Source organism: Protopterus annectens, chromosome 2.part1, assembly GCF_019279795.1.
Source record: "Protopterus annectens isolate FY-2018-M chromosome 2.part1, PAN1.0, whole genome shotgun sequence".
NCBI lineage: Eukaryota > Metazoa > Chordata > Ceratodontiformes > Protopteridae > Protopterus > Protopterus annectens.
The window spans coordinates 577,164,366-577,176,636 of NC_056729.1; the positions used below are offsets into that span (position 1 = coordinate 577,164,366).

At 38.1% G+C, this 12,271-nt stretch overlaps 1 protein-coding gene across 2 annotated transcripts in view; it reads left to right on the top strand.

Moving 5' to 3' along the window:
- EPHX2 (epoxide hydrolase 2) overlaps positions 1–12,271 on the top strand; it is a 3,146,492-nt gene that overhangs the window by 1,883,448 nt on the left and 1,250,773 nt on the right. The window lies entirely within an intron of this gene.

The window sequence follows — 12,271 nt, forward strand, 5'->3', positions numbered from 1 at the left end:
ATGTGATAGAAATAAAAAGAGAAATGTACATGTGGAAAATAAAGAAATAGTATTACCAATAGTAATAAATTTAATGCAAACTTGAACCATGTTAATCTTCGCTGATTCGACGATCCCCATCGAGATGATCCTCGTCGGAAAAATTGATATTATATATAATTGGCTAGGAAAATGAGGAGTTAAATAGTTTTCACAGGAAGCGATATTGTTTTAACATCTAATTTTTCCTTTTCAACAACCAGTATATACAACAACAAGTTTTGTGTGGTGGGGTCCCCGGGCAAGGAAAATATAATATAGAAACAGGAAGCGTTTGTGGGGAAAGAAAAATTTATGAAAAGAACAATTTTTAAATACAACATTTAAAAATCTTTTGTTTTTTAAAATGGCATGTTTTTAGTAGATGGTAGTGAAATTTTCCACTTAGTTGCTAAAATTTGATTATTTCCACTTCTTTCACGTTAATAATTCACTTCATTTTGAAATTGATTTATTTACTTTATTTAATTAATGTGACTATAGTCATACATGTCCTTTCTTTTACTATTTGTTACAAATTTGACTTATATATCGCTCCATTACTCTAGTACTCTAGTTCAAAACCACAAAATGTCTGGCCGCAAAGAAATTTAGTACTCTATTGCCGCATTACTGTGTAGTAGATCCCGATTCATTCGAATCATTACCCAAAAAAGAACTATTTATTTACTTAATACATGGCTATCCTGTTATTTTATTAATTGATTGACGAGTTTTAAGTTTCTATAAATGGATTCATTTTTTTATCTAGTAACATTCAAAGGGGTAGGTCTATTCTATTGACTATATTGATCCATAGATCATCTTTCCATAAAATTTAGATCAGATTATAGCTGATGACATACACACTATTGAAAAACAAAACAGGTTTAAGCCTTGTCCTGGTTTTAATATCTTTACATAGGTCGATATGGAATATCATAAAATCAAATTTAATTTGGAAATTTAATTTTACATTTTGCTTCTTCTACTTCTATATAACCCTAATAAAGAGAGTAGTTCATAGTCATTGAAATTAATACAGAGGACTACTAGATCAGGTATATCCACTTTAGTAGTGTAATTACGGATTCTGTAGATCTATATGGTATTGTGATAGGTGTAGTTTGTAGGAAAGTTTGTAGTATATGTGATACAATTGTTTTTCAAGAATTAATTGTACTACAAACAAATTGTACTACAGTCTACTTTTGTTTTTTGTCTCTTTGTTTCCTGTCTACTGCCTTGAAACTATGTAAAACTACTAACAACCATACCACAAAATCACTTATAAAATATATGCTATAAGTAAAAAAAAAAACATTATTAATAATAATATATGGACATATATCAGGTTAGATCATTGGACAGAGGGGGTTGAAAGTTCAGGGGACCTCAAGATTTTGGAGCTAGAAGATGAGAAATGAAAGATGGCAAAAAATGAAGATGCTTTTTTCCGGATTAAATTAAATGAATAACATAACATTTTTTAATTATAAAATATAAAAGTTATTTGATATAACTTATCATTTATAGACCCTGGTTATTATTATAGTATTATATGGTGCATATTATAGTGCTCTCTGCAGTAAGCAGTAAAAATGTAATATGATATTTTATTGTTAATGTATTTAAATATACATATTTTAAGTTTGGGACATATGGGAACATGCTTATTTAGCTTGTTATTATATGTCTCACTGAATAAATATGGTATTTGTATGAGCGACATGTTTTACGACATGTTAAATCCTGTTTTTTATTTTTTTTTTTTTATTATATTCTGTAAAAAAAAAAACATCATATCATATAATTTTGTATAAATAATTTTCATGAAACAACAAATTACTTGCTGTTGAAGAAGTTTTGCAGGTGCAGCTCTGCAAAAGGCATGGCCGCCAACAAATAAAGAATATTTTTTAGTCCTGTGTGTGGTTCCAGAGATCGGATTTACTAACATTTAGCAGCAATGGGATCAACTAAATCTATAGCTGTTAGGTCAGGTTTGGGAAAAGTATATAAAAACTTAAAAGACGGAGTAACTTTATACATACTATCTGCCTTTTTAGGGGCAGCTGGCTGACTATCAGGAAAATAGGCAGAAATGCAAGCATCCTCTAAAGCAGACAGAACAGAGGTAATTGGGAGTAGGTTCTATACATTCCTTTTATAACAACTCATAGTATTTTCTGAGGGACTGAGAAGTCTCAGTGTGCTCCCATTGAAAACACTGACATGTTCTAGAAGAATAAATACCCACAAAGAGAATCAGAAACTGAGCTCTCCTCTAAATCTGAGGAGAAAACCCTGTATGTCAGTTCTTCTGTACAGATTCAAATCTTGAATCTCTTCAGGAAAAAGGCATCCCTCTTTCTATTGTAGAAGTTTCATAAAATGAATTATCTAGCATCTCCAACCAAACATGGTGAACAAATGCATGGACTGCCTATATATATATATAAGATGCTCCAAGTCACTGTCATTGCAGCAAAACTATTTTTACTTGGCGCCTGCCTCATATTTTCTACCCTTGTTGGCAGCAGCAATTTGAAAATCCACATTATGATCAGGTTTATTCCCTCCTTTGCTAGTACCCCTGGGTTATCAGTACTCCTGTGTAACCTACTCTCTCTCCCTACTTATCCTCTTTGTATTTCACTTGATTTGAAGGAAGTGAGCTCAAAGCCTAAGAATCTATATGTCCTAAATGTGATCCCATGACTATCAATTTATAAAATGTCCAAGATTTAGAATTTTGTGCGATTGTATTCTAGAATGTTTGCTCAGGTAAGACATACATAGTAAAGAAAAATAAAATAACTAATAAACAAATAAAGGCCATGCACACAATCCTGTGAGCTACTGGCTAAGAGTAGTTTAGAGCTGAGGGCTTCACTACTTCATTAGTTCTGGCATGAGGGCTTTATAGATCATGGTATCCACATCACAAAACTGCTTATCTTCATTATTCTCCTGTCGTGTTAAGTAACGTGTGCATTAACTGCTGGTAAACTGTACTCCTTTATTTTGCACTTCTGGGTAAAACATGAAGTGCTTTTATCGCCATAAACATATGTAGCTTAGCACTCTTTGAGATCTGCTTTTATGATTAATTTACTGAATAACTAATATTATTTTCTGCTTCACACAATGAACTCTTTGTGATGCTGGTTACAAAAAATTTACATTTCGGATATGTTCAAAGGATTATTTAATGCAGCTCTCCAGCTGTGCAAAATGTGTTTGCTTAAAATGTATGGATTCATAAACTTAACAGTCAGTCTCACAGACTTGTTGATTTCAGCAGCATTTGTTGCCACAGCTCATAACCAAGGCCAATGATTTATTATGGAAACATAAATAATTATACTACACTGTCTTGAACTTGTATTCTGAAAATTATACTCGTGATTGTTAACATCTGCAGTCCAAATGATTATTAGCCTGTGCTATTCTGTGTTCTTTTGCATTTTAGTCAAGTCTGTCAGCAGTCAGATTCATTATTTGCAATCTAGCTGCTGTGTTCCCTTTCAGAATAATTTTCATGTATTTATTTATTTATTTTTAGTCTGCTGTGGGGTGTGGTCACTGGGTGCAATATTTCCCTGAATTTACCTTTTACCATTTAAATTTATTTCAGTAATGTTGCTAATTTGGCCAGTTTTTGTCGCATCATTCAAACCAATTCACATCTATTAGACTATTCACATATTTTGAGTATGTACTTGTTTTTATTGGAGTTACTTTTTAAATAAACTACTGAATGGATTAAAAAAATGCATTTTTGCCATTTTGTTGTGTTCCACTAGGTGGGATGGGGGCTAAACAGAGGCACTTATGACATTTACATGTATATGTAGTGCTGGTGATGAGTATGAGGCCTACAAACTAATGATTAATGTTCAAGTATGAAGCTGGTTAATTTAGAAGCATACTGAAGTAAGCCATGCTGAAAAATTGAAGATTTACTGTACTTCAAATTAAACAGTCTGCTTTACTAAGTAAGCAAACTGTGACTTGACTTTACAATGGAGGTGGAATACATTTTGTAAAGTGAAGGAATACAACAATTACAGGCAAGTCCAAACTGTGCAATGTCACTTTCAAAGCATAATTTGTCCTTTATGTAGAGGAACTGTCAGAAAAATGTCCATATATGTGTTTTCTTGCTATCTGTCTTAAAAAAAAAGGAAAAAACAAAAAAATATATCCTTGTTTCCCACCTTTTCTGAGCTAGAATAGTCCTGAATTCAGGTTTTTCTGTATTCTGGACTTTAGTACAGGTTCCTGTGTTGCCCATATCCTTACTTGGATAGGAGGAAGCTTCTCTGTTCACCAGTGAGAGTGGGGAGCTTTGAGCAGCCTATCTGTCCCTGGAGGAGTGGTCTCAGCCCAGAAACTAGTTGTTTATTGGCTGTTTTGGGCTAATTCCTAGCTCTTTCAAGTCCCTTGCTTAAAAACCCGCTTTAGCGTGGTTTTGCGTGATTTTGTGCATAGCGCAGTGCCGCTTAAACAGGTTTAAACTATTAACGGTTCCATAAAGTCTGCTCTTCAATTTTTTCCTTAGAACTACTCTAAATCTCAAAGAAAGCACTCTATTTTCATTTTAAAGCCTTGCACTTGCTCTTATAAGTAATCTTATAAGTAAACACTAATAAACTTAAGCACTACATCCACCTATACTCTTTTTAAGTACTTGACTCCCTATTGGTCCTTTCTGATCAGTCAAAAAGGATTTCATTATACTATTCTGACATGTCCAAAGGTCAGTTTCGGGTATACCCTCCAGGCCAGCTGGTGAATCTGGGAATTTTGAGACAATGTTACAACTGCCTTATGTACACAGACCACCCTCTTCTCCACCCAACAAGCTCAAATATATGCGAGAGATGCAACTATATAGCCAAACTGGAGGCAGAGCTCTCCCTCAACCCAGTACTGGCACAGTCAGTCAGGAGGAGAAGGAAACCACACACACCACAAATCCAGTCTCACATAGACCTATCGCAACAGCAAATCAAACACATAAACACACAAAAACATACTCGGAGGCTCTAAATAAAAATCTGCCTAAGCAGCAGAGACCTCCAAGACAGACATCCAAGCAACCGCTATCTCACAGCAATACGCATGTATCACATAGTTCACAAAGTCAGTGTGCCACACAGTCACAGCCCTTAAGGCTAAACAACACAACTAATACACTTGTAATAGGTGACTCTATTGTCAGCCACACTGACATCCCACTCACCAGACTGAACAAGGAGAAGGTCACTGCAAGCTGCCTGTCGGGTGCCAGGATCCGCCACATAACACGAGCACTCAGGTCACTCCAAAGCAAGTACAAATATGACTCCGTCATTGTCCATGCTGGTGTGAAAGACCTGAGACGTACCTCCCTGGACTACATGAAAAGAGACATAGAGGAGCTCTCTGATCATGTAGCTCAGGCCGGTATGACCCTGACCTTGAGTAGCATCTTACCCTCACCAGGAAAGTTGCCACAGTATAGAGATAAAATGATAAATTTTAACAATTGGCTAAAGTATTGGTGTCATTCAAAGGGGATCCAGTGTCTGTCAGCCTGGTTTGACATGCTCGACACGTTGCTTTGCTAGGGACGGCCTGCACCTGTCACCCCTGGGCTTTTGAATACTGGCTAAGGCTCTTGCCACCCCCATAATGCCTTTTTTAGGCAAGGCTCAAAAGACAAACCCACCTCCATAGACAACACAAGGAAAAAGAAACTAAGGGTAATGCTGCTCAATGCCAGAAGTCTAAACCTCAAGATGCACACACTCGAGGCTCTCCTCAATATGGAGAATATCACTATCTGTGCAGTAACAGAAACCTGGTTCAAGGCTCCCGAGAGCATCCAGCACTACCAGGTTATAACTCATACCATGCTTTTTGGCCCCAAAACTCAGACCGAACCACAAAAGGAGGGGGAGTATCCATATTCATCAAAGATACCCACACCTCCAGGTTAGTGGCATTGCACGAAGCATCGGAGACCATCCATGTGCAACTAACAGTGGGCAAAACTGCCTTTCAGTTTGTAGCCTGCTACAGACCACCCTCCCAAACTCAGAAACCCCACTCGGCTTTCCTGAGAACACTTGAGAATATGAAGGTCTCTCCAAACACCATTATATTGGGTGACTTCAACTACCCAAACATTGACTGGGAAAACTACTCAAGCCCCAACACCCTCGCCCAACGGTTCCTAGAATTTATAAACTCAAATGCTATGGAACAACTGGTCACCACTCCCACAAGAGGGAAAAACATACTGGACCTGGTCATTACCAACATGGGGACTCTATGTTCCACACCAGAGTTATACCCCTCATTGGTAAGATCAGACCATAAATTAATCTCAATGGACATCCATATCCCATCCCCACCCCCAGCAAAGGAAACCACGGTGAAGAACTTCTAAAAAGCAAAATTCACACTTCTCAAAACTGAGGTGGAATCCTTCAAAGCCCCCGGGCCAGTGGAAAATATGACCCAAACCACAGAATCCTTTACAAATGCATTCTATGGACACCTACAGGAATGCATGGATCATGCTATCCCAAACAAAACCAAGGCTCATTCCTCCTAAGGGAGTAGACCTGTCTGGTGGACCCCGGCCATAAATAAGCTATACAACAGAAGGAGGAAGCTACTACACGATAGAGCAAAATCCCAAAAAAGGAAGGCATCTCTGATCAGTACTAGCAAGAAACTACGATCCCTCATAAAGTCATATAAGGCCAGCTTCGAAAGAAAAATTGCACAAGACACTAAGGATAATCACAGGGCCTTCTTTAGTTATGTCAGGAACCTGTGTGGCAACTCCCAGATATTCTCTGTTAGTGCAAAATGACAAAAAATACACTGAACCCACGGACATTGCCAAGATCCTAGCAGACAAGTTCAGTGCAAACTTCTCCCCCCCTTCCCCCCCAAAAGGGCAAATGTCTATCCCAACAGAGTGTAGCCTCCCTGACATCACAGATGCATAGGTGAGAGCTGCCCTCTCCAAAGCAAAAAACACAGCATCAATGGGACCGGACGGTGTCCCAGGCTGCATCTTACACGAGCTCCTAGAAGGACTAAACCCTCACATAAAGTCACTGTTTAGTCTCAGCCTTACTACAGGATATGTACCCAAGGAGTGTCGTACAGCAACAGTAGTCCCCCTCCACAAAGGCGGTGCCACAACGGTCCCCGGAAACTATCGCCCTATAAGCCTGACTAGCCTGGTCTGCAAAGCTATGGAGCGTATCATCATGGAACTCATAAACAATGACATCGGGAACCTCCAGACACTGGATCCTACCCAATTCGGCTTTGTTAAGGGCAGATCTTGCCTCTTGAATCCTGTCGACTTCTTCAAAACAGTTACCAAGGCCATAGATGAAGGGAAGGTTGTCCACACAAAGCCTTTGACACAATACCCCACTCGGGCATCATAAATAAGCTCACCAGCTTAAATATCAACCCCTATGTCACAAGATGGGTTGCAAACTGGCTCAGGGATAGAGCCCACATGGTCAGAATCACAGATGCCATGTCAGACTCTAAACCAGTTACAAGTGGCGTCCCACAGGGCTCAGTCCTGGGACCTCTCTTGTTCGGTATATATTTCTCTGAGGTACAGGCTAACACGGGAGGACTATGGCTGACCAAGTTCGCAGATGACTGCAAACTGGGTGCCATAATTGAATCTCCGGCTGACACAAGCATCCTCCAAAAGGGTCTCACAGAGACGGATAACTGGTGCCAGAACCATAGCCTAAAGCTAAATGCCAAAAAGTGCATAGTCATCCCCTCTGGGGAAAAACAAAGTGCCCACAAATTACCACATAGGTGGTAATCCATTAAGTACAGAAGAAGTAATTAGGGATTTGGGGACCCAAGTAGATAGTAACCTCTCCTTTGACAATCTCATCGCCAAAGTGGTTAGAAAGACCTTCTATATAGCCCACCTTATCATGAAAGGGTTCACATCTAGATCAAGAGAGGTCATTGTGCCACTCTACTCATCACTCATTAGGCCCATAATTGAATACAATGCCCCATTTGGGATGTACCTTACCTGACACCTGCAGCAACTAAAAAGACCCCAAAAGTACCTCACCAAGAGGATCAAGGGTCTCAAACAGATGCCCTATGCACTTCGGCTAAAGAAACTCCAGCATTACTCAGTTGCTTACCGCCTACTCAGAGGTGATCTGTGCCTGACGTATAAAGCCATGTCCAACCCAGAACTAATGGACATGCTCCACCTCAGGAAATCCAAATCCCTTAGAGCTACACACTCCAGGGACTTAAACCTTAGCACAGAAATAAATAGGACATGCTGGAGGGACAGATTCATATCCCAGAAGCTCCTCTCACTCTGGAACAAAATCCCAGTCCATGTTAGGCAGAGCCCCTCACTGACCCTCTTCAAGAGAAATCTTGATGAGTGGATGGGAGATCATAAGTTTACCCCTGGGATCTCTTCTGTGTCCCTGCTAGACAGAGGCACAATAAAATAACTTTAAAAGGGCTATCGTCTGTGACCTACTAACAAGAGGCACAGTCAACTAATCTAAAAGGGTGGCAAAAGCCAAACACACTCTGGCTAGGCTTATAAATGCCCTAGGGCAGATAGCCTAGTATCAACCTATGAACCTATATGAACCTATATATGCTATGGAAAATGAGGCAAATAATGTGCATTGTGGTTAGGGAGACATTTTACCTAGACCTGCACAATTACTTTCATGTCCTCATTGCCAGCAGTTACATGGGTGCCACTTGAAGCATCTTGTCCATTGGTCAGATTTCTGGCCTAAACATGCAAGAGAATTGCTGCTTTAAATAATTAAAATTATTTCATCCGAAATAACAGCATTCCAGGACGGACAGAACCAGTAATTACACCTGGATCATATTTTTAAACCTAAAGATAACAAACATACCTGCATAAAGCTACAGGGGAGAGGTCCGCCTAAAGCCCATTGCTGTATATTGACCACATCATCCTTGTGGTGAGAGGTAACAAAATGCATTTTTAACTGTAAAACCACTGTCTAAATGTACAAAAAATAGAGAAGAAACATGATAAGTCATCAAATATAGACTCCCCATACAGAATACTGCAAAAATCAAACTCATTAAAGGTTTAGCTCCTCAATGTTTTTACAGACATGCCAGCTTTACTGTAGGGTGTAATTGTATGAGTCATGTTTAACTTCTAATGTGTGCTTTCTCTTTTTCCTAAAATTGTGTAACAAGGGAATTAGTATAAGTAGGGGGAAGGGGTTCCACTGAAAAAAAATAGTTTGAGTGATTTTACCCAGTTTCAGTCTGTACATTTTTCAAGGAGATTGACTTGTCTACTATCTTTATGAGGAGCTGTGTTTCAATTTCTCGCAAGTAGGTGTCAGAATGATCACCTGTTTAGCTACAGTACCATCAAAACACTGATTTAAGGTATCTAAATTATTTTAGATCTGTTTTCAAGACATTGCCAAACATTGCTATTTGCTATTAGTGCAGCTAAAATAAGCAGAAAAAAACGTATTTTCAAATCTGGACCATACCAATCAATCCGATATTTTACCAAATCTCAGATGTTTCAAAACTGGTACTTGATTATAAGCAAACTAAAAAAAAAGTTCCTTTGAACTTTGCACATTACCTGATTAGAATTGCCATAAACTGATGTTTGAAATGAACACTTTAAGTGCTTTGAAATAAATATGTCTTATGGAATATTTCTAAAAATCTGTGTTAACATCTTTTGGGAATGACACACACTCACTATGTGCTAACACCCAGTTCTCATGAAGTTTTTATTTAGTGGGAGTTTGTCATGATAATATTTATTCAGAGGGCAAGTAAATACAAATGCTAAATGATTCTTTGATTTGTTCTGCCATTTTGAAGTTTTTATTAGAACTAATGCAGATGACATGCTTAGGCATTTTGGGTAACCATTTAGATTGTTAATAAAGCTAATGTTTCCTTAGTCTATTAAGCACTAAATTCAGATATATCCTAATATGTCTCTTGCTTCCTTAGTGAATAATTACTGTATACATGTTTAATGTTTCTGATAATAGTGTATGTAACTCATCTCTAAAACCTAACTGGAATTAATATCTGATTAGTTGTTTATCACTACTATTTTTCTCTTAATTTATAATATATTCTCCATTTTCTACTTTGTTTTCATGGGCTCAAACCAACAAAGGTTGATGGTTGTGATAGGTAGTCTAGCAGATTTAGTTTTATTTGCTAGGCTAAGAATGTTTCTCATTCCATGTATAGGGTGTATTAAAGTTTATATCAGAGTGAAATATGCACATTTTTTGTTATTTAACTGTTTTTCTAGTTTTGAAATGCCTGACACAATTTTTTACTTTTATCTTTCATAGGGAAAGATATTTGGATTGAGATAAATAGAAATACAACAACTGATATTCTATTGTCTATTCAAGAAGAGTATTATGTGTATAGGATTCTATTAATACAAATTCCTTTATTATTTATTTTTAAAGAATTCTGATATGGATTTAACTTTGATATCCTTAAATGCTAATGGCCTAAGCAACCCATATAAGAGAGCCAGCCTGGCGGCCACGGTGGTGCAGTGGTTAACATTGCCACCTCACAGCAAGAGGTTATCCGGTTCGATCCTCGGCTGGGGTGCCATCTGTGCGGAGTCTGCATGTCCTCCCTGTGGCCACGTGGGTTTCCTCTGGGTGCTCCGGTTTCCTCCCACATCCCAAAGACATGCTGCAGGTGGATTGGACACTCTAAATTGGCCCTAGGTGTGAATGTGTGCATGTGTGTGCCTTCTGTGGAAGGTTGGGTGCCGGGCTGGCAACTCAACACCGTAAAACTCCACTGCTAATCATGAGCGGACAAGGAGATCCACTGTGGCGACCCCTAACCAGAAAAAGCCGAAAGAAGAAGAAGATAAGAGAGCCAACCTACTAAGGTATCTTAAACTAAACAAGGCTCAAGTAGTTTTTCTCCAAGAGACACACTTCAAGATAAATGACACATTTATGTGGGACCCTAAGGAATACACAACACTTGCTTAATCTTCTTATAAAAATAAGACCAGTGGAGTAACAATTGTATGGAAAAAGACTTTATTAAATCCCCAAATCATTTACAAACATGTAGATAATGATGGACTCATGGCCTTAGTTATACTTAGTTTAATAATAGAATGTGGACCCTGGTTAATTTATACTGGTTCCCGGGTATGGGGGTTGGACTAGCTAAGAAACACTTAGACTTTATTACAACTACTTTTAAAGGTAATATTATACTAGGAGGTGATTTCAGTTGTATCACAGATATTACAGAAACTATTTATTTTTATTTTATTTTTTATTTTACATTTGTTGACCGGGCTAGTCTAGCTGGATATATGTCCATTTTCAGTAGAGGCCCGGGGAGATAAGCTCCAAAAATTCTAATCTCTAATGATAATAAGTAAAAACATCAATGAACTACATGTAAAGTAGATAGTACAAAGGTTATGGAATAACAAAAAGAATTGTAGGTCATGACATACATGGAGAATGCAATAACATATACAGAGAGTAGGGATATAGGAAAATAAGATGAAAAGTAGATATTTAGAAGGAGTTACAGGTCAGTAGATGCTGATTTTGACATAGAAATTGAGAAATTGCAGATGTGAAGTAAAGTCAGGGGTGAAATAAAGTTAGTCAGGATTAGTACAGGGGCACAGCCACTGTGTTTGAGGTATATCTTGAGTTTCTTTTTAAGGGAGATTTGGAGGGAATAGATGAAAGTTCAGAGGAAGCAGGTTCCAATCTTTTCCAACAGTGTTAGAGAAAAGGAGTCTCGGCCTTGTTGTTTGACTTGACAGTGTCTATAAGAAGTTTGTGTGCAGATCTTAGGGACTTTAGGTTATGGTATGGACGAATCAGGCTGGATAGAATAGGTGTTTTGTCAGGTTGATACAGAATTTGATGGGCTAAGCCAAGTTGGTTAATTTTTAGTTGCTGCCGATATTCCAGCCAGCCTAGTTGTTTTAAATTAGTACAGTGGTGGGTTCTGTAGGGGTTTCCTGTGGCAAATCTGGCTATGTTGTGGTAGGAGATTTCTAGTTTTGATAGATTCTTTTTTGATAAGTTGGTAAATATGGGAGATAAGGTGGGAGTGGGCGATAGTTGTTCTAGATTCTGGAGTGAGGAAAGGTTTGATTCTGTAAAGAGAGCCTATT